We start from the raw sequence: 25,938 nt of genomic DNA, 5'->3' as shown, positions 1-25,938 counted from the left end.
CTATCTATGTAAATTTATTATTTTATCAATTTAAATTTAGTGATTAAATTAATTGATTTAAAATTATTCATTAATTTAAATTTATTGATTTTAATACATAATGTATAAATGTATTAATTAAAATTAAATTTATTAATTTAAAATTATGACTTTATAAATGTATATTTTTATCTTCTAGACATTATGGAGACCCTGTATTTTCACAGATCAGTCTCCTTCACGCCACAGTGAGAACTGGAAGTTAGAGATCTGGCATCTTCATTCTCGTATCCTCAGGGAGTACTTAGTTGATTATTTATCTTATTTTCCTCAGTGTAACACTGGATGCATTAGTAGACTGAATGTGGATACTGGCTAGGCATAGATTAAATGAGATCATTCAGTGAAAGCAACGAACACAGCATCTAACACACTCTCAGCTTTCAATACATAGGGACCGTTACTGTGCACAGCAATACTGCTGTTGCTATGGTCATTGAGCCTATGGGTTTTTGAACAAGGAGTTTTCAGAGTGAGGGAGGAGAGGCTGAATCAATAGATGATGGATGGATGGTTAATGACTGAAAAGATGAGAGGATGGAGAATGATGGGTGATATACAGAGAATGGACAGATGGCCTTCGGATGGATGGATGGATAGATGGATAGAAAGATGGATGGAAGGTGTATCCTCTCCTTTCATAACCTGAGGCTAGAAGAAGGGAAGCGACAGGATGGCTGGAAGATCAAAAGGTTTTAGTGACTGGAGACAAGACTCAAAGTCCACTTGTCAGCCAGCCTTTGACCCCAGCCCAGTTCTCAACTATGCCCTATAACATAGCCTCCCCCAGGCTGCCTCTAGGCGGACTTGAGACCGTGTCCCTGGAGTAAGTAGAGACTTCCTTTGGAGTGCAGAGGGCCAAATGCTGGACCAGAAAACTGCCCTTGGTCAGAAAGTTTCCCTCAGAGCCCCGGCAACCTCCAGTTCACCAGCCATGAAGTTGCTCCTTGGGGAAGAGAAGCCCTGAGCTCCTCTTCCGCTGACAAGAAAGAGTGAATATCGTGGTGCCCCGAGGACCTCAGAAACAAGCATTGCAGTGCTGCCCCACTGGCCCTGGTCTCAGATGCACCCTGGAGAAGTCTCGGGGAAGGATCCCCACTCAGCTGGCATCAGTGACTCAATGGACATGAGTTTGAGTAAACTCTGGGAGTTGGTGATGGACAGGGAGGCCTGGCGTGCTGCAGTCCATGGGGTCGCAAAGAGTCAGACACGACTGAGCGACTGAACTGACGGACTGACTGACAGGTGCCCAAGCTGAATTGCAGGAGGAATGAGGAGCAAGATGAGCCCCTGGGAGATGGCTTGGAGAGGGTCCAAAATCCAGGAGCCCCAGCGGCAGCAAAGACACACAAATCCTCCAGACCACTCCACCAACTGGACACATGGAGACTCGGAGGTAAAAGGGGGGGCATTCACACGGTGCTCCCTAAATCAGTCAATGGTAGAGTCTAGGGTTCACCCCCTGGAGAAGGAAATGGTAACCCACTCCAGTGCTCTTGCCTGGAGAATCCCAAGGACGGGGGAACCTGGTGGGCTGCCATCTATGGGGTCGCAGAGAGTTGGACACGACTGAAGTGACTTAGCAGCAGCAGGGTTCACCCCCATCCTCACTGCTGAGAGGCCCTACTATCTATTGCTTAGCCCAATACATGGCACCAGGTGGCTGGGGGCAGTTTCCTGAGGGCTTGTTTATAATTGGAAACTGCTCTTCCTGTCACTACAATCCCCATGATGTTTCAGGTGAGTCCAGGATTCTGAGAATCCAGGATTCTCAGAGGCCAATAGACCCCTCTCCCAGACCTGTGGCTGATGCAAGGAGGTGGGAAAAATCCCTCTTCCTGTGAGTGCCCCTGGTTGTTATTTCGGGGACTCTGGCCTGAGAAGGGAGCACGGATGGCATAGCAGTTCCTTAGGAGCCACAGGAGAGAGCGTGCCCAGTGGCAATGAGCTCACACCCAAGAAGCCCTGCCCGGTAGTGGTGGAGGGGTGCCCGACATTGGAATCCCAGCTCCTCCCCTTACCAGTGGTGTGGCCTGCAGAGGCACCTCCATCCTGCCCACATCGCATGGATACAGGAGGATGGAGCAAGGCCCACAAAGAAGGAGTGGTCTGCAAGAAAAGAGGAATATTAAGCGTGTATTTCAGGTCCTGGAAGCTAAGGGAAGGGTTTTCAAAGAATGCAGGAGCTTAAAGTGGCAGATTGAAGGCCGATTGACCCTGTTTCGTGTACCCAAAACTACTGAAAACAACAATTAATTTGGAGAAGGGGGAAAAAGAGCAAGCGCTCTCTTTTTTTTTTTTAACAATTAAAAAATGAGATGTAATTGACATATTATTTTACTTTCAGGTATACAATATGATTTAATATTTGTACACTGCGAAATGAACTTTTAAGATTTGCTCTTGGTGCTGATGCTGCTGCTAAGTCGCTTTAGTTGTGTCCAACTCTGTGCAACCCCATAGATGGCAGCCCACCAGGCTCCCCAATCCCTGGGATTCTCCAGACAAGAACACTGGAGTGGGGTGCCATTGAGATTTGCTCTTCAGTTCAGTTCAGTTCAGTTGCTCAGTCGTGTCTGACTCTTTGCGACCCCATGAATTGCAGCACACCAGGCCTCCCTGTTCACAAACTCCCGAAGTTGACCCAAACTCATGTCCATCGAGTAGGTGATGCCATCCAGCCATCTCATCCTCTGTCTTCCCCTTCTCTTCCTGCCCTCAATCTTTCCCAGCATCAGGGTCTTTTCCAATGAGTCAACTCTTCGCATGAGGTGGCCAAAGTATTGGAGTTTCAGCTTCAGCATCAGTCCTTCCAATGAACACCCAGAACAGATTTGCTTTTGCTGCTGCTAAGTCGCCTCAGTCGTGTCCGACTCTGTGCGACCCCATAGACGGCAGCCCACCAGGCTCCCCTCTCCCTGGGATTCTCCAGGCAAGAACAGTGGAGTGGGTTGCCATTTCCTTCTCCAATGCATGAAAGTGAAAAGTGAAAGTGAAGTCACTCAGTCATGTCTGACTCTTCTCGACCCCATGGACTGCAGTCTACCAGGCTCCTCCGTCCATGGGATTTTCCAGGCAAGAATACTGGAGTGGGGTGCCATTGCCTTCTCCGAGATTTGCTCTTAGCCACTTTCAAATATGTGATACAATATTATTGACTATAGCCACCACGCTTTACTTTATATTCCCGAGTATTTTATCAGATAAGTAATTTATCAGATAGCTTGTACCTCTTAACTCCCTTAACCCATTTTACCCGCTCCCCCAGCCCTTTCACCTCTGAAAGCCACCACTCTGTATCTGTGAGTTTTGTTTTGTTTTTTAGATTCCACTTGTAAGTGAAGTCATGTAGTATTTGTCTTTCTCTCTGATTTATCTCACTTAGCATAATACCTTCAGGGTTTCCCTTGTGATTCAGCTGGTAAACAATCCTCCTGCAATGCGGGAGACCTAGGTTTGATCCCTGGGTTGGGAAGGTCCCCTGGGGAAAGGACAGGCTATCCACTCCAGTATTCTGGCCTGGAGAATTCCATAGACCATACAGTCCACGGGGTTGCAAAGAGTCGGACATGACTGAGAGACTTTCACTTTCAATACCTTCGGGTTCCATCCATGTTGTTGAAAATGGGAAGATTCCGGTTTTTTTAATGGCTGAGTAGCTTTCCATTGTGTGTGTATTTATTGACTGATACCTAAATTGCTTCTGTATCTTGGCTGTTGTAAATAACGCTGCAATGAACATAAGGTGCTTATGTATCTTCAAACTAGCGTTTTCCTTTTCTTCAGATAAATATCCAGAAGTGGTATAGCTGGATCAAATGATAGCCCTATTTTAAATTTCTTGAAGAATCTCCATACTGTTTTCCATAGTGGCTGTACCAATCAATTCACATTCCCATCAACAGTGCACAAGGATTCTCTTTTCTCTGTATCCTTGCCAACACTTATCGTTATTTTTTTGATAATACGTGTTCTAACAGGTGTGAGGTGATAAATCACTGTGGTTTTAATTTGCATTTTCCTAATAGTTAGTGGCCTGGAGAAGGAAATGGCAACCCACTCCAGTATTCTTGCTTGGGAAATCTCATGGACAGAAGAGCCTGGTGGGCTACAGTCCATGGGGTTGCACAGAGTCGGGCATGACTGAGTGATTGGCACTGATAGTGATGTTGAGCATCTTTTCATGTGTCCACTGGCCATCTGTATAGACGTTTTCTTTGGAAAAATGTCTATTCAGATCATCTGCTCATTTTTCAACTGGATTTTTTTGTGGGGAGGTCTGGGTTTTTTGTTTTTTTTTTTGCTATTGAGTTGTATTTATAGATTTTGAATATTAATTCAAACTAATTAATAAAAATAATAATGCTAATTATTAATACCTTATTTGATATATAATTAGCAAATAATGGCTCTCGTTCAGCAAGTTTCCTTTCATTTTGTTGATGGTTTCCTTTGCTGTGCACCTCTTTCTTTTACTAAAGCAGAAAGTACATCTGCTGATGCTACAAAAGATGACCTCAAACAAGAGGGGAGACAGAGGTCTGAGGAGGTAGTGGTTGTCTCTCCAGCTGGCACAGTTGTGAGGTCTGCTCAGCGGATGACAGGGTCTGGGCTGAGTACAGACCATGGAGACACCAGACACTTCTGGTTCAGATCCAGCTCAATATCACAGGACGGTGTGGGGTGGGCAGGCAGCTTGTGGACCCGGCAACTCTCCCTGCCCAGCACCCAACGCCTCCCAGCACGAGGAGGCTGCTAGGCTGAGATGGGGAAGGAGGGAGACAGCGGAAACTGCAGATTGCAACTCTGAAGCTTGGCAGCCCGGAGGCTTTTCCTGAGAGTCAGCGAGTCCTGAGGTCTGAGACTGAAGGGCTGTGAGCTCCCAGACAAGGAAATGAAGGATTTAGTAAGAACAAGTCGGAGAACACAAACCCTCATCACTCCCGGATTACCTACGCTGTTTCTTTCAACATCATCCTTTGACACACGGCCGGCCTGTTCCAAGATGAATGATAATCACAAAGAAACATCCTGGGACTGGTGGTGGAAAAGAGGAAATGGAAGTAAGCAAAAAGCAAAAGAGCTTACAGCACAAGAGGAATTATTTAACAGACAACAAAAACAGAGGGAGAGTTCAGGCCCAGCTCTCCATCGACTCGGATTTCAGGCGGTCGGACCTCTCTGAGTGAGCTAAGATGTCAAGGTTTTTAAGGGATTGTAAGGCAGCAGACATTGGAGAAGGAAATGGCAACCCACTCCAGTGTTCTTGCCTGGAGAATCCCAGGGACGGGGGAGCCTGGTGAGCTGCCGTCTATGGGGTCGCACAGAGTCGGACACAACTGAAGTGACTTAGCAGCAGCAGCAGCAGACAGAAAGAGAGTGAGTTGGCAGCCCTCAGGAAAGAAGTGGAAGCCACAAGTACAAACGTTTAGAAATGAAAAAGACATTGGAAAGAAGAAAAACAACTGAGAATAAACAGAAGCCTGGAATTGAGAAAAGGCATGGAGGGAAGCACCTGAAGAAAAACACACAAAAATAAATAGGAAAGAAGAAACAAACATTCAGACAGAGCGTGTTACTTCCCTGGGGCTGCTGTGTCAAGCACACACCGATGGGGTGCCTCAACAGAAACCTACTCTCCCACCCGGGGTCGCAGGGTGGGACGTGCCTGAGCAACTTTTGCTACGACTACAGTGCTGCAGACCGGAAGTCTGAAATCCAGGTGTCAGCAGAGTTGGCTCTTCCTGTGGTCTCTGGGGCATGGCGGGGAATCTGCGTCACAGCTGTCCCCTAACTCCTGGGGACCGCAGGCCATCCTGGCATTCTCTGGCTTGTGGCTGTAACTCACTCCCATATCAGCCTCCATCATCACATGCTCTTCTTATAAGGACACTAGTCCTGTTGAACGAAAAGTGCAAGTCAAAGTGTTAGTTCGTCAGTCGTGTCCGACTCTTTGCGACCCCACGGACTGCAGCCCACCAGGCTCCTCTGTCCTTGGGATTCTCCAGGCAAGAATATTGGAGAGGTTGCCATTCCCTTCTCCAGGGAATCTTCCCAACCCAGGGATCAAACCCGGTTCTTCTGCACCGCAGGCAGATCCTTTACCATCTGAGTCACCTGGACAAATGGCCTACTCTAATCCAGTCCCACCTCATCTTAATTCATGATATCAATAATGCTATTTCTCAACAAGGTCACCTTCTGAGGTACTGGCTGCGAGGACTTCATTATGTCTTTTTGAGGGGATACAAGTCAGCCCATAACAAATAGTTATTTGTTGTCATCTAGTTGCTAAGTTGTGTCCGACTCTTTAGTGACCCTATGGATCCTATGTAGCCTGCCAGGCTCCTCTGTCCATGGGATTTTCCATGCAAGAATATGGGAGTGGGTTGCCACTTTCTTCTCCTGGGGATCTTCCCCACCCAGGTATTGAATCCAAGTCTCCTGCACTGCCAGACAGATTCTTTACCAGTAAGCTGCCTGGGAAGCCCAACAAATAATTATCGGAAAGACTAAAAGATGTGGAGGACAAACCCAAGAGATAAAACATTTGCACAGTTAGGGTTCCTGAAAAGAAAAATAGAAGAAATGGAACAATGATGAGAAATATTCAGACAACAGGCCCAAACTTGCCTGAAATAAAAATATGAATGTGGAGATACAACACTGATTCAGGATCATCAGCATCAAGTATGATATTCTAATGAAGCTACTGAACATCAAGGCTAAAGAATCTTATGGGCGTCAAGGTGCAAATCTAGTCACATGACTAGGGGAAATCCGACTGGCTGCAGACATCTCTCTATAGATGTTCTGTGCCAGGGTCAGGGGATACCATTGACAAGAGGCTGAAGAACAGAAACTGTGACCCAAAGAATTATACCCAGATAGATTTCTTTCAAAGAAAGCCCTCAGACAGACATTCCCGAACATCCAAGAACATGGGGAATGACAATTCCCTCCTAGTCCTTCTTGAAACACAAACTACTGTGCAATGAAATCTAGTCAACAAAGGGATTTATCAAAATAAATGGCTCAGAGTGGAGAAGCCAGAGAAAGCACACTGGTCATCGACACTGAACCCATTTAAATATACAAATAAAAATTCATCCATAATTCAATAAAAAAGAAAAATCTTTGTGAATTTGGAATATAGGACACAGAATAATGTTGTAAATATCAACAACCATAGGACATTGAAATACACAGGACCTAGTACTGACATTGAAACAGTACTAGGCTTCCCTGGGGGCTCAGCTGGTAAAGAATCCACCTGCAATGCTGGAGACCCCGGTTGGATTCCTGGGTCGGGAAGATCTGCAGGAGAAGGCACAGGCTACCCACTCCAGTATTTTTGGGAAATCCTGGTGGCTCAGCTGGTAAAGAATCTGCCTGAAGTGCCAGAGACCTGGGTTTGATCCCTGGGTTGGGAAGATCCCCTGGAGAACGGAGAGGCTACCCACTCCAGCATTCTGGCCTGGAAGATTCCGTGAACTGTATAGTCCGTGGGTTCGTAAAGAGTCGGACATGACTGAGTGACTTTCGCTTTCATTCACTAAAGTACAGATTTTACACAAATTTCATCCATTTTCTGTTCCAGGATCCAGTCCAGGGTAGTATATTATGTTTAGTTGTCTTGTCTCCTTCATCTCCTCCCATCTGTGACAGTCTCTCAGTCTTTATTTGTCTTTCACAAATGACACTTTTGAAAAGTCCTGGTTGGGCATTTGGAGAACGTGTCCCAGTTTGAGTTTGTCTGATATTTCCTCATGGGTAGATTGAGAGTCTAGTTTTTGGAGACGGATATCAAATAAGTGAAAATTCCCTTCTCGTATCATATCAGGAAGTACATGAAATCAACATGACTTATTACTGATAATATTAACCCTGATCACTTGGTTTCACTTGGTTATGGTGGTGTCTTCCAGGTTCTTCTGTGAAAAGAAACTCTGTCCCCTCCCATACTCTATTAGACAGATTGCTGTTGCTGTTCAGTTGCTAAGTCACGTCCGACTCTTTGCGGTCCCATGGATTGCAGCACGCCAGGCTCCCCTGTCCTTCACTGTTTGCCGGAGTTTGCTCAAATTCATGTCTGTTGGACAGAAGTGAGTCAGTAAGTCCAGCCTTACTCAAGGGGAAAAGAATTAATCCCCACTTCCTAGAGGGAAGAGTATGAAAGAATTTGCGAATATTTATTAAAACCACCACAGCAATGAATAGATATATTTGGAGAGATACTTTGAGGACATCATTCAGTGCATCTTGCCTGGAATAATTATTGCTCTTGTATTCAAACGATGATTTTCTACCGCCCCCATTCCCTCTACATTTATTATTTGGAATTCCCTCTAAGGAAGATGTGTCCCTTTCATTTATTTATTTAGTTAATCATTTGTTTATAGCAGTATGGACTCATGAATATTCATTTTTATCCTTTGGGTCATAACCAAGGCTATCATTATTTGTTTTGTTCTCTAAATTATTCCAGCCCTGGCCATTGAGAGCTTCATCAGGTTGGTGCCAGTGTTCTCCCCTCCCTGACTTTTTTTTAATTTTCACTGAATAGACTTAATGTTTTGGAGCAGTTTGGGGTTCACATAAAAATTGAGTGGGAAATACAGAAAGTTCCCCTTCTCCACTGCTCCACACACAGCTTTCTCCATTACTAATATCTTGCATAATTTGTTACAACTGATGAGCCAATACTGACACATTATTACTCACTGAAGTCCACAGTTCATAGTTCACAGAAGGGTTCACTCTTTAAAAATTTTTTTTGGTATTTATTTTTATTTATTTGGCTACACATGGTCTTAGCTGTGGCATGCAGGATCTAGTTCCTTGAGCAGAGATCATACCCAGGCCTCCTGCACTGGGAGTGCAAAGTTTAGCCCCTGGACCACCAGGGAAGTCCTAGGGTTCCCTCTTTATTTTGTACATTTTATGGGCTTTGACAAATGTATAGTGACATGCATCCACCAGTGCAGTAACATGCAGAGTAGTTTCACTGCTCGAGAAGTCCCTTCTGTACTATCTCTTCATCCTTCCTCCCACTCAGTTCAGTTCAGTCGCTCAGTCGTCTCCAACTCTTTGCGACCCCATGAATCACGGCACTCCAGGCCTCCCTGTCCATCACCAACTCCTGGAGTTCACTCAGACTCACATCCATCGAGTCAGTGATGCCATCCAGCCATTTCATCCTCTGTTGTCCCCTTCTCCTCCTGCCCCCAATCCCTCCCAGCATCAGAGTCTTTTCCAGTGAGTCAATTCTTCGCATGAAGTGGCCAAAGTACTGGAGTTTCGGCTTTAGCATCATTCCTTGCAAAGATCACCCAGGACTGGTCTCCTTTAGGATGGACTGGTTGGATCTCCTTGCAGTCCAAGGGACTCTCAAGAGTCTTCTCCAACACCACAGTTCAAAAGCATCAATTCTTCGGCACTCAGCTTTCTTTATAGTCCAACTCTCACATCAATACATGACCACTGGAAAAACCATAGCCTTGACTAGACGGATCTTTGTTGGCAAAGTAATATCTCTGCTTTTGAATATGCTGTCTAGGTTGGTCATAACTTTCCTTCTAAGGAGTAAGTGTCTTTTAATTTCATGGCTGCAGTTACCATCTGCAGTGATTTTGGAGCCCAGAAAAATAAAGTCTGACACTGTTTCCACTGTTTCCTCATTTATTTCCCATGGTGCCATGATCTTAGTTTTCTGAACGTTGAGCTTTAAGCCAACTTTTTCACTCTCCTCTTTCACTTTCATCAAGAGGCGTCCTCCCACTAACCCCAGGCAATTGATATTTTTAACCATTGATCTTTTTATTGTCTGTATGGTTTTGCCTCTTTCAGAATGTCACATAGTTGGAATTAGAGTACATACCCTTTTCAGCTTGGCTTCTCTTATTTAGCAACATGCATTTAATATTCCTGCATCCTCTTTGTGGCTTGAGAGCTCATCTCTTTTTATTGCTACATAATATTCCATTGTATGTGGAGAAGGCAATGGCACCCCACTCCATTACTCTTGCCTGGAAAGTCCCATGGACAGAGGAGCCTGGTAGGCTGCAGTCCATGGGGTCGCTAAGAGTCGGACATGACTGAGCGACTTCACTTTCACTTTTCACTTTTGTGCATTGGAGAGGGAAATGGCAACCCACTCCAGTGTTCTTGCCTGGAGAATCCCAGGGACGGGGAAGCCTGGTGGGCTGCCGTCTATGGGGTCGCACAGAGTCGGACACGACTGAAGTGACTTAGCAGCAGCAGCATTCCATTGTATGAATGTACCACAGTTTGTTTATCCATCCACTTATCTATTCACCTATTGGAACATCTTCTTTGCTTCCAAGTTTTGGCAATTGTCAGTAAAGCTGTGGTGAACATTCATGTATAAGTTTTGTGTGGACACAGCTTTCAAATAAACTGGACAAATGCTTAGGAGCACAGTTGCTGGATAAACTATGTTTAGGTCTGTAAGAAATTGCCAAATTGTCTTCCAAAATGCTTGTAACATTTTGCATGTTCACCAGAGTGTGTGGATGTTCCTGACGCTCCACAGCCTCACTAGTACTTGGTGGTGCTGCTGTTGCAGATTTTAGCTTTTCTAACAGGTGTGTGGTGGCGTCTCCATGTTGCTTTAACTTGCATTTCCCTAATGACTTATGATGTATATCCTCCTGTATCATTGATATATCTCCATCCTTTTTTTTCTTTGTAAGGGTATCCAACCAGTCCATCCTAAAGGAGATCAGTCCTGGGTGTTCATTGGAAGGACTGATGTTGAAGCTGAAGCTCCAATACTTTGGCCACCTGATGCGAAGAACTGACTCATCTGAAAAGCCCCTGATGCTGGGAAAGACTGAAGGCAGGAGGAGAAGGGGATGACAGAGGATGAGATGGTTGGATGGCATCACCGAGTCGAAGGAGATGAGTTTGAGTGAATTCCAGGAGTTGGTGATGAACAGGGAGGCCTGGCATGCTGCAGTCCACGGGGTTGCAAAGAGTCAGACATGACTGAGTGACTGAACTGAACTGAAGCACTTTCTTACTTCTTTCTGACAGTACAAGATGCTCCAGGCTCATCTTATATATGTGTATTTTTTTTTTTTTAGAACTCAGTCCCAGAATCAGCCACTTCTTCAGGGAGTCCTAGTTCCCTTTGTTAAAGAATGATATTTAGAAATCAAGATCTAAGTGCTAAATGTGCTTGCTGTTATGGGAGTGTTACTGCTTCTAGGTCCTCTCAGCAGACAGAGCTAGGAAATGTGTGTATACACACAAAACTATATTTATCTGTGCATTTACTTGTATATGTATGTCTCAGTAAGCATGATGTCTTGGTCGTAATCCAGTGTTACAGCATTCGTTCTAGTCTCTCCTTACTTGTTTGTAATATCTTTCTTTGACAGTGAGAAACCTGGCCGCCATTATCTAGTGTATATATATGTAGATAGCTTTAGTACAGAGAATGACTACCCTGGATCCCCTGGGAAACAGGTTAGTGACAGTATAGTGTTTGTTCACTGTGTCTCGTCTTTCTAGTACTGAGTAAAAAAAAAAGCAAAACTGTTTTCAGAGTTAATTAGATCAGCTCCTTTTCCCCACTAAATTTGCTTTCATACTTTTAGAATCAAGTAAAATTACACACAATACTTTTTATTTTAAAATAGGATTTTTGTTATCCCGTATGATTGCAATACACACCTCTCTATTTTCCTATTATCTGTGTGTCCATTCTTCTCTCCAAAAGAACACATAAAGCAATGTCTGGAATTGTATTAAATGTTAATAACAGTTGCTTCTAGCTGATGGGATTTGGGGGGATTTTTAACATTATTCAGGTCTATATTCTGTACCTCATTTTTATAATATGAATTTTGTTATTTTTACAGAAAACAAGGAGTTGTTCTGTAAAATCAAAGAGGAAATGGTCAACCTGTGGAACACTGCTGAGGAATAAAATCCTTAGGATTTAGCAGCTAGGAGACCATTTGGGGGCCGTCACTTTGGAAGATTGAGGGGCAGGAGCCAGATTGGAGGGGTAGAGGAATAAATGGAAGGCGTGGACAAGGGGCTTCCCCAGTGGCTCAGCTGGTAAAGAACCCATCTGACAATGCAGGAGATGCAAGAGATGCAAGTTTGATCCCTGGGTCTAGACGATTACCCTGGAGGACAGCATGGCAACCCACTCCAGTATTCTTCCCTTGACTGGGCAAACATGCATTCACCCCACGTGGACACGGGGAGCAATGAAGCTGAATGCTTCCTGAGGTATAACATGCCTGGGAACCACCCGGAGCTTGTCCAGACATATTTCAGGCCCCACCCCCAGAGGGTTGATTCAGCAGATCTTGGCTGGAGCAGAGAACTTGCTTCTTCATCAGACTCCCAGGTGATGCAAATGCAGATGGTCTTCGGACTACACTGCGCTGCAGGGAAGTAGGCAAGTCTTTTGAGATGACTGGCTGTGAGGGAGGCAGGAGAGGACACTGGTGGGAGGCTGCTTTGTTTGGATTATTTTTGATGTTGATATCAGTTTGTTTTTTTACATGTACCTAGTCATAGATAAACTTATTAACTGCTTATTAACTTATATTCAGAGTACATCGTGCGAAATGCCAGACTGGATGAAGCACAAGCTGGAATCAAGATTGCCAGGAGAAATATCAATAACCTAAGATATCCAAATGATACCACCCTAATGGGAGAAAGTGAAGAGGAACTAAAGAGCCTCTTGATGAAAGTCAAAGAGGAGAGTGAAAAAGTTGGCTTAAAACTCAACATTCAGAAAACTAAGATCATGGCATCCGGCCCCATCTCTTCATGGCAAATAGATGGGGAAACAATGGAAACAGTGACAGACTTTATTTTTCTGGGCTCCAAAATCACTGCAGATGGTGACTGGAGCCATGAAATTAAAAGACACTTGCTCCTTGAAAGAAAAGCTATGACAAACCTAGACAGCATATTAAAAAGCAGAGACTTTACTTTGCCAACAAGGGTCTGTCTAGTCAAAGCTATGGTTTTTCCAGTAGTCATGTATGGATGTGAGAGTTGGACCATAAAGAAAGCTGAGTGCTGAAGAACTGCTGCTTTTGAACTGTGGCACTGGAGAAGGCTCCTGAGAGTTCCGTGGACTGCAAGGAGATCAAACCAGTCAATCCTAAAGGAAATCAATCCTGAATATTCACTGGAAGGACTGATGCTGAAGCTGAAGCTCTAATACTTAGGCCACCTGATGCGAAGAACGGACTCATTGGAAAAAACCCTGATGCTGGGAAAGACTGAAGGTAAAAGGAGAAGGGATGACAGAGGATGAGATGGTTGGATGGCATCACTATCCAACATGACTTGGAGCAAGCTCTGGGAGTTGGTGATGGACAGGGAAGCCTGGTATGCTGCAGTTCATGGGGTTGCAAAGAGTCAGACACAACTGAGCAACTGAACTGAACTGAACTGAGTCATAGATAAAACACATAGAGAATTACAAACAGAAATTGACAAATCAATAACCTTAGTGGGAGATTCTAACACATATCCCTCAGTAACTTTAGAGCAAGGTGGCAAAAAATCAAGTGCATAGATGACATGAATAACTTAATTAACAAGTAATGCCTGACATATACAGAGAAATGTATCAAATAATGACAGAATTATTTTCAAGGGACATGGAATTTGCCAAAAGCATTCTATTGGGGCCATAAAATAAGTTTCAGAAAATTTCCAAAGATTGAAATAATACAGAGTACAGACTAGTCTTTGACCATTGTGAAATCAATTATGATAATAACCACAAAATTTTTAAATGTTTAGACGTTATGTAATACACTTCTATTTTCTTAACCTTTTATTTAGAAGTAATGTCAAATTTACAAAAAATAGTACAAAAAATATTTATATATTCTTCACCCAAACCTGGGATTCCAGGTGGTGCTAATGGTAAAGAACCCTCCTGCCAATGCAGGAGACACAAGAGAAGCTGGTTCGATCCCTGGGTGAGGAAGATCCCCTGGAGGAGGGCATGGCAACCTACTCCAGTATTCTTGCCTCGAGAATCCCATAGACAGAGGAGTCTGGGTCACAAAAAGTTGAACACAGCTGAAACAACTTAGCATGTACGCAGTTCCCTCCCACAACCTCCTGACCCCAACACACACACACACACACACACACACAATTTTTCCCAAGTTCTCAACTGCTTAGCGGCCTTGGAAGTATGTTCTCCAGTCTCCACTGAGCTGCCCCATCTGAGGCCAAATGGAGTTGGAGTCAAGCCTTGCCCCAAATCACAGACTTGTGAGTTAAATAAATGTTGTTTTAAACCAATGAGTTTTGGGGTGTTTTGTTATGCAGCAGTAGGAACTGAGCTAGATACTGCAGAGCTTGAGAGATGAGTGGTCTGGAGATACACTAAGCATTGTGGGTATTAGGAGGCTCTTGCATTTTCATGGGAACAGCCCACCCTAGTCGGGGCCTGGGGCATGGTGGCGATTTTCTCCTTCTGTCCTAGTACAGGTAAAGAGGAAGATGAGCATCAACTTGTCTAGGGTTGGAGTGTTGTAGGTGGGTGCAAAACGTAGATGGATAAGGATGATTCAGTAACTGGCCAGAGGATCATTAGATCACCACGGATCCCAAGTCAGATGTGGAAGGAAGGGAGGGTAGAAGGTGGTTGACAGAAAGGAAGTACATACCAGGGTATAATGGTTCATTTTATGTGTCAACTTGACTGGATCACAGGGTTCCCAGATATTTGGCTAAACATTATGTCTGAGTGTGTCTGTGAGGGTGTTTCTGGATGGAATAAACATTTAAATCAGGAGATTCAGTAAAGCAGTTTGCCCTCCCCAGTGTGGGTGGCAGTATCCAGGTCACTGAGGGCCTGAATGGAGCAAAAAGGCAAAGGAAGGATTAATTCAGCCTTTCCTACCTGATTGCACAGTTGGAACGCCCATCCTTTCCTGACTTCAGTGCTTCCGGTTCTCAGGCCCTCAAACCTGGACTGAATGAACATTGACTTCCTTGGGTCTCCAGGTTGCTGATGACATATGGTGGGACTTCTCAGCCCTGATAATCACACAAACCAATTTCTTATAATAATTCTAACATCTCTCTATCTGTCTATCTTTTACTAGTTCTGTTTCTCCAGAGAACCCCGACTAGGAGTCAGGACATTCAAGACCCCAGTGAAGCTTACAGACGGTTGTCACAGAAATACAACCATTACCCAGCAAAATGGAGACCAGGAAGCCTGGGCCTCCGCTGAGAGTTGCCGGAGCAGCGCTGGCCAAAGGACAGGGCAGTTTTCAGTCTAGTGAGGACTTTCTCCTCCTGGCTACTGCTGATTGTCTTTCAGGAGTCAGCCTTCCCTGGTCTGAGCACCAGGAGCAGATACCCTTCTCTGTGTCCCATGGGGCTCGGCCTCCCCTTCGTCAAGAGCTCTGATCACCCTGAACTCTCTTTGTTTTCTCCCCCTCTGCCTCCCTGAAGACTGGCTCTGTGTTCCATTCACCCCCGCATCCCCAGCACCTGGCCTGGCACACGCTGAAGCCCAGAAAATGTTTGCTAAGTGAATCAATGCCTGAAGGCAGGACTGATGGATGGAACTCAGAGTCCAAAGGGACTTTGACAATGGAGGAACTCCAACACCCTCTCAACCTCATTATTTCTGCCCCACCTTCCAGAAGGTAAATGGGAAGCCAGAGAGGTTAGAGGTCTGCTCAGGTCACCCAGCAGAACAGCCCCGGGCGGTTGAAGCTGCAGCAGAAACAAGATCAAGCGCGAGGTGGTGGTGGGAAACAGCTGGAGGAAGCCCCCAAATCCCTGCTCTGCGGTGTTTCAGCACTTCTCTGGACTGGGGGAGACCGCGCCCCCGTCACATCTCCCTCCCTTCACCAGCTGGCCGCAGGAAGCACACCAGCCCAGGGGTCAGGGGTGGCTGCCCCAGAACATTTGGCAGCCTGTTAACCTAATCCTTGCCTGCCTGCAGGGGGTGGGGGGTGGGGGTGGGCTGGCTGTCACCTCATTTCAAGCTGCCGGGCAAACAGCTGGAATGGCCCAGCTGTAGCTCCACCCTCAACACCCCTCAGCAAGTAAAGGGGAAAGGACGATTATAAGGAAACCCAGAGAGGGGAAACCAGCTTTCCAAGCCCAGGATTGGGGCTTCCATGGGAGGAGGAGGTGCCCTAAGGAAATCCCGTCAAATGGATGTTTATTTTAATGAAGCTGAAGGGAGAAGGGCTGAAACCAACCCTGAAGGGTACAGAGGAGGGAGGCAGGGGAGAAGATGCAGGGTCTGTGCTCACACCGGGGTCTATTTGAGCTTCCTGAAGGCTGCGCATCAAGTGAGTAAGTGGCCAACATACTAGAGGCAGCCGGCGTGGACTGGTGTGGAGGCAGCCATCTTGGTTGGGGGATGGGTGGGGGACGGAAGTGTGGGGGTGGGTGGGACTTATTCCCACCCTCCTTCACTCACACCTTCAACATCCCTTGGGTACTGATGACACCTTGACTCCATGCTGTGTGTGTGTGTGTGTGTTAGTCAGTCATGTCCAACTCTTTGCAACCCCGTGGACTGCAGCCCGCCAGGCACCCCAGCTCTTGCAGCTCTCCAGGCAAGAAGACTGGAGCCAGTTGCCATTTCCTTCGCCAGGGGATCTTCTTGATCCAGGAATCGAACTCGTGTCTACCACATTGCAGGCAGCCTCTTTACCACCTGAGCCACTAGGGAAGCCCAGCTCCACGCTAAGGGCTGGATAAATAAGAGCCAATCATTCCTGGAACCTGCCCTCAGGCAATGGGGGAGACCTGGAGCTAGGTGCTCTGCAGTGATCTTGGTGGCTCAAGCGCTGAGCCAGCGGGAAGCACAGCGGGTTTGGGAGCACGAGGAGGCCCAGGGGGCTCAGGGCCTAAAGCCTTCCCAGGGTTGCCTCACCATGTGGGAGCCAGGGTCCTGCCGCAGGGGCACACTGGGGCTTGTCCTCACCTCCTGGCAGTGATCTGGGGGCTTCCGCCCTCTCAGTGCCTGGACACCTAACTGGACAACGGGCAGCCCTCCCCCAGCTCCTCCACTCAGGTGGGTCCCTGTCATCCTTGATGGAGCCGGAGACCTTCCTGATGAGCGGTGGGACCCTGACCTTCTCAGGGTCTCAGGGATAGCTCGCTTCCCTCCCTCCTGCTCACTCCCTCATTCAATGCACAGCTCTTTTTATTTTCAGTTGCGGTGTATAGGACTTTTAGTTGAGGCAGGCAAACTCTTAGCTGCAGCATTTGGGATCTAGTTCCCTCCCTGGGGATCGAACCCAGGTCCCCTGCACTAAGCGGGGAGTCTTAGCCTCTGGACCATCAGGGGAGTCCCCTCACAACTCTTCACTGAGACGTGATGGGGTGTTCAAGTTCTGAGCCGAAAGACTTCATTCCCTGGCTCATTCATTCATTCTTTCATTCACTCCACAAATCTCTACGGGGCATCTCCTCTGTGCCAGGCAACCCCTGGGTGCTGGAATTTGCAGGGAACAAAAACAATTAAAAATCTCTGACTTTGTGGCACATCTTGTGGATGGAGATGATAAAGAAATGAGTAAACTACACCGACCGTCAGATTGCAACAGTGCCGTGGAGAAACACGGCCCGGGGGTAGGTGTAGGAACTACTGTAGGGGCCATGCTGTGCCTCCTGTTAATGCTGAGAGGAGCATCTGGGCCCGGCTCCAGGTCTGTGAGTCAGTTCTGAGATTATCCTGATGTCGGAAGTGACCACACAGAGGCCCCCAGAGAGGGTGCCGCACTGGCCAGTGTTGACGAGCCAGTCGGAACGGGGCCGCGCCCCAGTCTTTACCCTCAAGCCGTCAGCTCCTGCTTTGGCTCAGACTCCGGAGGCCTTCAGGGATCAGAGGCCTTGCTAAGTGTGTGGCTCATGTGGTCAGTCCTCCTGGGGGTCCCACCTGCCCCTGGTCACAGCTGGGGAAGCAGCGGGCTCAGAGAAAGAGTGCTGGATGGAAGTAAAAGGATTCCAGGCCTGCCCTGGCCTCACCTGCCTTGCGAATTTGAGGTGCCTTTCCCACTCTCTCTGTCTCTCTCCTCGTCAGTGGAAGCAAGGAGTTGGGTTGAGATGACCCCTGAGGCTCTGCAGGGTCCACGGTTCAGTTTCCTCTGCATGGGACGCTCTTACACGGACCACACTGGGACAGGCACGTGACAGCCTCTCCTGCTGATTCAGGAGGAAGCTGTGACTCTGGCAGCTGGGGAGGGTGAGAGACTAGTTCAACATCCTTTCAAAGTATCTCAATTTTCAAAATGAGATTGGTGCGTGTATTACCAATTAAAAGAACAACAACAACAAACGAACTTCAAATGTAAGCCTTTCTAGCAATACGCTTCCTCCTCTTCCAGGAGCCAGAGTCTGTTTAGGAAAATACAGCCTCCTGACTTGACCTTGGGGCCACCTGGCTGGTGACGCAACATCTCAGGACCCGTTGCAGCAGGAGCTTCAACCAACACCCTCTGCACTTGTCCCTGCGAATGTGGGTGTGCCGCCCTCCCCAGGGGCACACCTGCTAGAGTCGGGCCCCTGGGCACCAAAGCCCAGTTGGTTCATCTGGGAAACCGCCTCTCCACCCATCCCCTACCCTGACACCCCGACACACACAGACACGCAGACGCACATACACCCAGCGCCCTCTGGGTGCTTTACCCATCCCTTAGTCAGTGATTAAGACATATTTGCTAAATAATAAATGAGCACAAACTCTCAGATCCAGGAAACCAGAGAGCCGGCTGGGCCCTGCCTGTCTGCAGCTCCGCTGGCTTCCAAGCTGCCTGCAGTCGGCTCAGAGGGAGAAACCGCTGAGCTGGGCTGTCCCACGGAGGCTGGCCTGAATGCTTCTTTCGTAATTTTTGAGACTGGGAGAGCTGGCACTGGTGGGGGGGCACCTCGGGAGGAAGAGAAGATGAAAGGGGTGCTGTGTCCTAGGAAGGGCTTCTGGAAGCAAGGCTCTGGCCTGGCCTGGGAATGTCTCTGAATCCCGCACTCCCACTGCCTCTGATGAATTCCCCACCCCCACGTCTGGCAGGGCCCGTGAGCATGGAGGGTGCAGACCAGCCAGTCCACATGTGCTGAGGCTTACGAGCCCTCAAATATGTCTTCTGTGGTCTGGTCCACCCAGCCTAACTGGCTGCTCCACTGCTGAACTTGAACTTGACTCTCTCCAGATGCAGTGCAGTTCACAGGGAGCCTTGGTCAGCCCACATGTGTCCTGTGTGGAGTTGTCCTGGGGTGCCTCTAAGGAGTCTGCCCTCAGGATCACCAGAGGAATGGACTGGTCCCAGTTCAGCTGGGTGTCTGGTATAGAGTTGGGGGTGGGTGGTGGCCAGTGAACTGAGCATCCAATGGAGCTGAGCTGGATTGTTGAAGGTGAGGCCCTGTTCTGGCCCCAGAGAGCATCCCTTTCTTACATCAGAACCTCAAGGACACTGCTGCCCCCAGGGGCAGGTGGAAGGTTCAGGAAGGAAACTGTAGGCATTGAGGTTCCAAACTCAGGCCCTGGTGGGAGAAGGAAGCAGGAGGTTGGGGAGGGGGCGGAGAGCGGGGGTGGCACGGGAGAGGGTACATCTGAGACAGAATCTACTCCACTATGGAAGGCCCTTTAGGAATGATCTTGTCCAGTGTTTCACAATCTGGGATTTTTGTGTACCCTGTTAAAAATTACAAAAATAAACGAGAGTTGTATGACAAAATTACCATTACCAGACCTTATTTTACAAAAGAAATGGCAATACTTAACCTCCAAAATGTAGGAGGAAGGGCGGGTGTGATTTCAAGATGATGGACGGTCCTTCATACAGAAAACGCTGGGCTTATTGGAAATCTCAATGTGTAGTGTTTTTATTTCTTCCTTGGGGATAAAAACCTCCTCACTGACTCGCTGCTGTGAGCAGGACGGTGTTTGGAACAATGTGGATGTCGAGGGCCAGAAAGAAGGATGTGTTTGGGATCCCGCAGTGAGTGAAGGGCAGAGCAGACCCCGAGTGCAGGGCTCATTCCACAGCACAGGTTCCTGGGAGCTGCGTGGGCTCTGACGGCCTGCACGGGTGGGGATCTGCTCCCCAGAGCAGATCTGTCCTCAGAGCCCCAGGGGACAGGCAGCCTGGACCCCACCCCTCCCAACCTCCCACGGTCCCCCGAGACCCGCTCCAGCACCCGCTCCAGGCTGTAGCTTCAAGTTTTGCTTCCTGCCTGGCTGCCAGCAGTTCCCTCTGGGAACGCTCCGTGCCCTTGACTGCCAGCTCTCCTGGCATGACGCGTCTCCGGTGCCAGGAGGGAGGGGGGCCACATGTTCCCCATATGCCACTAGGATGGGTCGTTTCCACTGAACAGCTGAGCTGCCCTCTCCTCCTCCTCCTTCCCCCAGCAGACTTCCCTGCCTCTCTTCCCTTTTCGTTCCTGGAAGGACCTCCCACTGCTGACCAAGAAGGAGACAAAATGGGAAGTTTCAGTGTTTACAGGGTCTGCGTACTTTCCAAAGCATGGTCAGCTGCACTGGTTTCAGTTACAAATCTACAGAGCCTGGAATCAAACAGGTGCCTAGCTAGTGCCAGGGTCTGCAGAGACAGGTAAAGGTGAGCTCCTTAGGGGATGAGCAGCCCTCTGTCTCTCCATCCGTTCTCCACGCCATCGTCCACCCACACATCCATCTCCCCATTTCTCCGTTCATTCCTCCTTCCCTTTCTCCATCCTTCTCTCCATTCATTTTTCTCTACCTCTCGATTCCTTCCTCAGTCCCTTCTACCATTCTATCTCTCCATCTATCAATTTCTCTCTTTCTGCATCCTTCTCTTCACCCCTCCCAGATTCCTGCACTCAGACTTCCATCCCTTCTTCCAGCCAGTCATCTTTCCCTCTCTCTCTCTCCATCCTATCAACCATCCATCCATCCAAGCATCCACCCACCCACCCACCCATCGAGTCACCATCGACCTCTTAATCCCTCCCTCTCCACCCCTCCGTTCTTCCATCCACTTCCCACCCTTCCATCCCTTCATTGGTTCCTCCAGTCCTCCACTCATCCCTTTACCCCTCTCCTTCTATTCTTCCCTCCTCCCTCCACCCATCCCTGCCCCTCTGGACCCTTTTTCTAACCATCAGCCCTCTCTCCATCCCCCTTCTTCCTCTCCAGCCCTCCTCCACCTCTCCTTCCATTTATCCGTTTCTCCATCCATCTCTCCAGCTTTGGAGAGCTCTCCATGAACCAGGCATTACCACCGTATTCCCTCAGGGGGCCAGCATGCTGCATGCTGTAGTCTTTCAAGAAATGTTCATCCCCTGGTGGTCTAGGTTAGGATTTGACACTCTCTCGATGTTTGTTGACAGGACCTAAATGGTGCTCCTGCCTTCTGGAGTTTACCCTAGCCTGAGAATGAACTCCATAACTAATTCTGATTCTCCTAAGTTGGTGGTCAGGACTAAGTCTGTGCTTGCAGAGCAGGTGGACAGAAGAGAAACCTTGGAAGGATTCAGCTTTCCTGCATACCTACCATGAGCCAGGAGCCTTACTTATTCTCTCTCTTTTTAGCTCCTAGCAGCAGTGCTGTGAGGCAAATGTGATTTACCCCCATTTTATGCATGAGTGAGGAACTGGGCCAGAGGCCCTGGCATGGGAAGGAAATGAGTCTCTGCCCTGCCGTTAGCTCCACTCGGGGGATCAGATGGTGGTGCCTTTTCTGGTTTCCTTATAAATTCCTCCTCCGGCACATCCAGCATTCCACCAAACACAGCCTCCACCTCAAGGCTGATTTACTTACTCCTGTTTATTCCCTCAGTCTGGAATACCCCTGTCTTCTTTTCCACCAGAAGAAACCCTACCTACTTGCCAACACTGATCTCCATGAATGCCTCCCTCCGGAGGTCTTCTGAGATTACCTCCACCTCCACCACCTTCAGCGAGAGGAAATCATTTCCTTTGTTCCCACAAAACTGTGTTTGCTCCCCGTTTACATACCACATACTCTGCCTTGTCTGAAGATGTGCTGAGGGAGACTGTTGCAGTCCGTCTGTCCATCATCTTCCTCTAGGCTCCTCAAGTGGGGTGAGGGGCCTGCTATCTGAGTTACCTTGGTCATTCCCCCCGCCTCTTATCCCCACACAGAACCTAACACCAGAACACACACAATGGGAAAGCGATATACGTAGCTGGACCAGATTTATTACCAGGGCTGATACGAAGAATATTTGCCAACCATCAGAGTGTGGACGCCGACCCATCAGAAAGCTGAGAACCAACAGGGCATCGTCCTTGTCTATCGTTTCCAAAGAGCTTCAGGCTTTCACTCAGCCCCTCCTGGCCTGATCTCTACTTCAGAACAGGAGAGAGGCCAAGAGGTGGTCAGCCTCTGGGAAGGCTGGAGGACCCCAGCTGTGAGCTTGGGGAGCCCAGGCCCAAGGAGGCCACACTGGACGCCTCCTTATTTTGCCTTCCCGGCCCTAGACCAGCCCTGTCCAGGCCATAGAGCATCTGGGAAGGGAGGAGGAGAATCTGGGAATCAGATAATCAGAGCGAACATGTAACATGCTCTGGGGGCTGAAACTTGACATGGCCCATCTCATTTAACCCAAACCACTCTCTCAGGGGCGCACCTTGCTATCCTCATTTTGCAGACGGAAAAGTGAAGCTCAAGAAGATGAGATGAGAGACTTCCCTGGTGGTCCAGTGGTTAAGAACCTTCCTTGCAAAGCAGAGGACATGGGTTCGATCCCTGGTTGGGGAACTAAGATCCCACAAGTTGCAGAGCAACTAAGCCTGCCTGCTGCCAACTGCTGAAGCTGCATGCCACAACTAGCGAGTCCAACTAGAGGGTCCATGCACCCCAACAAAGACCCTTCGTGATGCAATGAAGCTCTCATGTGCCGCAACTAAGACCCGATACAGCCAAACAAATAAAAATCAAGAAGATGAGATGATTTCCCCCAAGACTTCCCAGCTAGTAAGCACATGGCCAGGGGAGGAATTCAAGTAGTGGAACACCCAGGGCTCAGAGCGATCCAAATGACCTGCTCCCCTACCCTGGCATGGAGTGGGCCAAGAGGGAGCCTGGGCGCAGGTGGCAGGTGGGGCCCTTTTGGACAAGAAGAAGGTTGGAGCTGGGTCACCAGGCCTGTGCCATTCGCCCCCGGTTGTCTCATTTGTGGGAGCTGAGCCTGCAAGGACCATCTGGAAAAGAGGCTGCTGTGTGCTGGCAGGGCCTCCTGAGCCAGCTCTGATGCAAGCCTGGCTTTGCCACCAGCATGGCAAGGCAATCTGCGGGACCAAGGAGGCATCATTGAACTCTTAGCTTTTATCCATAAAATAGGTGCCATGATATTTACATCGCAGGCTGATTGGGAGGACGTGACAGGCACTTGCCTGGTCTGTTGCAGGCAATCACCTTAGTCCCCTTGTTCCTCTGGCCCCGGCCTGTACCTGGGTATCCAGGCTGGGTGCAGAGTTGGGTGGGAGTGTGAGTGGGCTTCTGCCACAGCCGAGGTCCCCTCTTTGGCACACATGGCCTGTCAGCGCAGGTGTCTTGGTCCCTCATTGGCCAAAAGACGGGCCACGTATAAGCAGCAGCCAGGACCAACCACAGCCTGGCCAGCCTGGGGCGCTCTCCCTGGGGGATGGCAGTTCTTTCTCAGATCCCCCCTCCTCAGTGCCTGGGACACCCAGGATGAGGGCTGAGGCAATAGGGCCGCTTCCTCGGTGCCATGCTGTGAGGCTCACTGCATAAACACCTGAGTTCTCACTTCACAAGCTATTTTCAGGGCCATTTGACAGATGGGACAACTGAGGCCCAGAGAGGCTAACCGCTTTGTCCCAGATGGTACACCTGGGGCAGTGGTCAGGCCGAGGCCAGCCCCAGCCGTGTGGCTCCCCTCACTGTCCCTCTCAGGTTCTTGCGTGAGTGATGGTGCCCGGCCTCCACAGGCACAGTTCGACCATCATGGGACAAGGTCTGAGCCCCAGGGCGCTGGCCAGGAGGGCCGAGCTGGGTCAGACAGCACAGGGGAGAAACAGAGGGCTTCCATAGAGATGAGGACCACCACCTCCTGGGCCTTAAAGGCCCCCAGGAGAGACCCTGGCTTCACGGGAGCCCCTGCCCTGGGACCTCCTTATCCAGGCTTCCAAGTGGGAGTCCCTCCCCAGCTTTGGGTCCCAACTCGCCCGATGAGAGTGACACCCACTTCAGTGGTGCCTTCAGCGGGCGGGCAGAAGGGAGTCGGAACCCCCAGCCTCACCAGCATCATGTGCCCAGGGCCTGTGCAGAATGAGTGTGGGAAAACAGGCCCCCCTCCCCACTGGTGGTGCCCCTCTGCAGAGTGAATGGGGAAGAGGGGAGCGAAGGGGGACAGGGTGATGGGACGGAAAGCAGCCACAGAGAAAAACAATTCAGAGCCCAGCTTTTTTAAGTTTCTTCTTTGGGGGCCCAGAAACTTGATCTGGGTGGGAAGGGTGCCACCCGCCAGCTCCCGTATATCCAGTTTCAAGGCTTCCACCTCTGAGCGGTTTTCTGTCCCTGGGATCCCGCTGCCTGGCAGGTGAAGAGAGAGGAAGCTAGACCGGCTGGGAACGAGGCCTTTTTCCTTCCTCTGGAGCCTCCTCCCACTTTGATCCCTTCCCGGCTGGCTGGAGGAGAAAGGCAAAGTCAGCGAAATCCACCCCCCAACTCACCCGCCTGGGCCCCCAGCCACCCTTCCCCTCCCCACGCCCCAGGGCAGTTACCAAGCTGGAAAGCCCTGGAAAAATAGTGGCAAGGATGCCATGGACTGGGAGGCAGTAAAATCCAGCTCCTGGGCCAGGACCAAGCATGGGAATCTCCAAAGCTGCTTCTTCACTGAAAGCTGTGCGGGGGTGGGGGTGGGGTGGGTGGGACAGGGGCGAAAGGGAACTGATCATTCAGTGGGACCCTTTCGTCTCCTGCAATTGTCACAGCAACCTTGTGGGTGGGAGTCGCTACCCCCCGCTTTACAGATGGAAGCACAGAGGTTCTGAGAGCTTGCAGCTGGAGAGAACCGTGGTTGGGATCTGAGCTTAAACTTGTATTCCTTCCGAGTCTGCCCACCCAGCCAGGGGTGGCTGCAAGGTTTTCACTGTCACTACTTCCTTTTTGAATGACTCATCTTTTAAGTAATTTTTCAAAAATTATTTTACTTGTGGCTGCGCTGGGTCTTCGTTGCTGCTCACGGGCTTTCTCTAGCGGCAGCAAGCGGGTGCTGTGTACAGGCTTCCCGTTGCGGTGGCTTTTCTTGTCGCAGAGCACGGGCTCAGCAGCTGTGGTGCATGGGCGTAGGGCTTACTTGCTCCGCAGCATGTGGGATCTTCCTGGACCAGGGATCAACCCTGTGTCTCCTGCATCAGCAGGCGGATTCTTCACCACTGAGCCACCAGGGAAGCCCCTGTCACAGCCTTCTAAGTGATCCTGCTGCTTTGTTCTGGGCCACCTCAGAGGCAAGCTCTTTGCCCCCAGGGGAGGCCTGAGTGGATCTGCTGGACCCCCTCTGAGGTTTCCTGGAGAATTCCATCTCAGTTCCTGGAGGGCTCTCAGCCCGAGTGACTGGTCACCGCAGGGGATTCAGTGTCCATGGGCTGAACACAGAACTTCACAGGTCAGCCCTCCCAGGCTTGGTCACATGGGAGAGAACTCAGGGCCTGTGGTCACTGACCGTGGCTGCAGAGTGACCTTCCATGGGGATGCCCAGTCCTGATGACACACCCTACGAAGGACGTGCAAGATGAAAAGTGCCAGGCGGCGGATGTCAGAGTCCAGAGATCTGCCTGGTAGAAGTCTGTTCTTGCAGCTGTACAAGGGATTCACGCCAGCTTTGGGGGGAAGCATGAAAGGAGATTCGGGCTGGGGAAGCTCTCTCCAGGGTGCC

Source organism: Bos javanicus, chromosome 15, assembly GCF_032452875.1.
Source record: "Bos javanicus breed banteng chromosome 15, ARS-OSU_banteng_1.0, whole genome shotgun sequence".
NCBI classification, from domain to species: domain Eukaryota; kingdom Metazoa; phylum Chordata; class Mammalia; order Artiodactyla; family Bovidae; genus Bos; species Bos javanicus.
The sequence above is the reverse complement of the archived record's forward strand: the minus strand, read 5'-3'. Positions refer to the sequence as shown.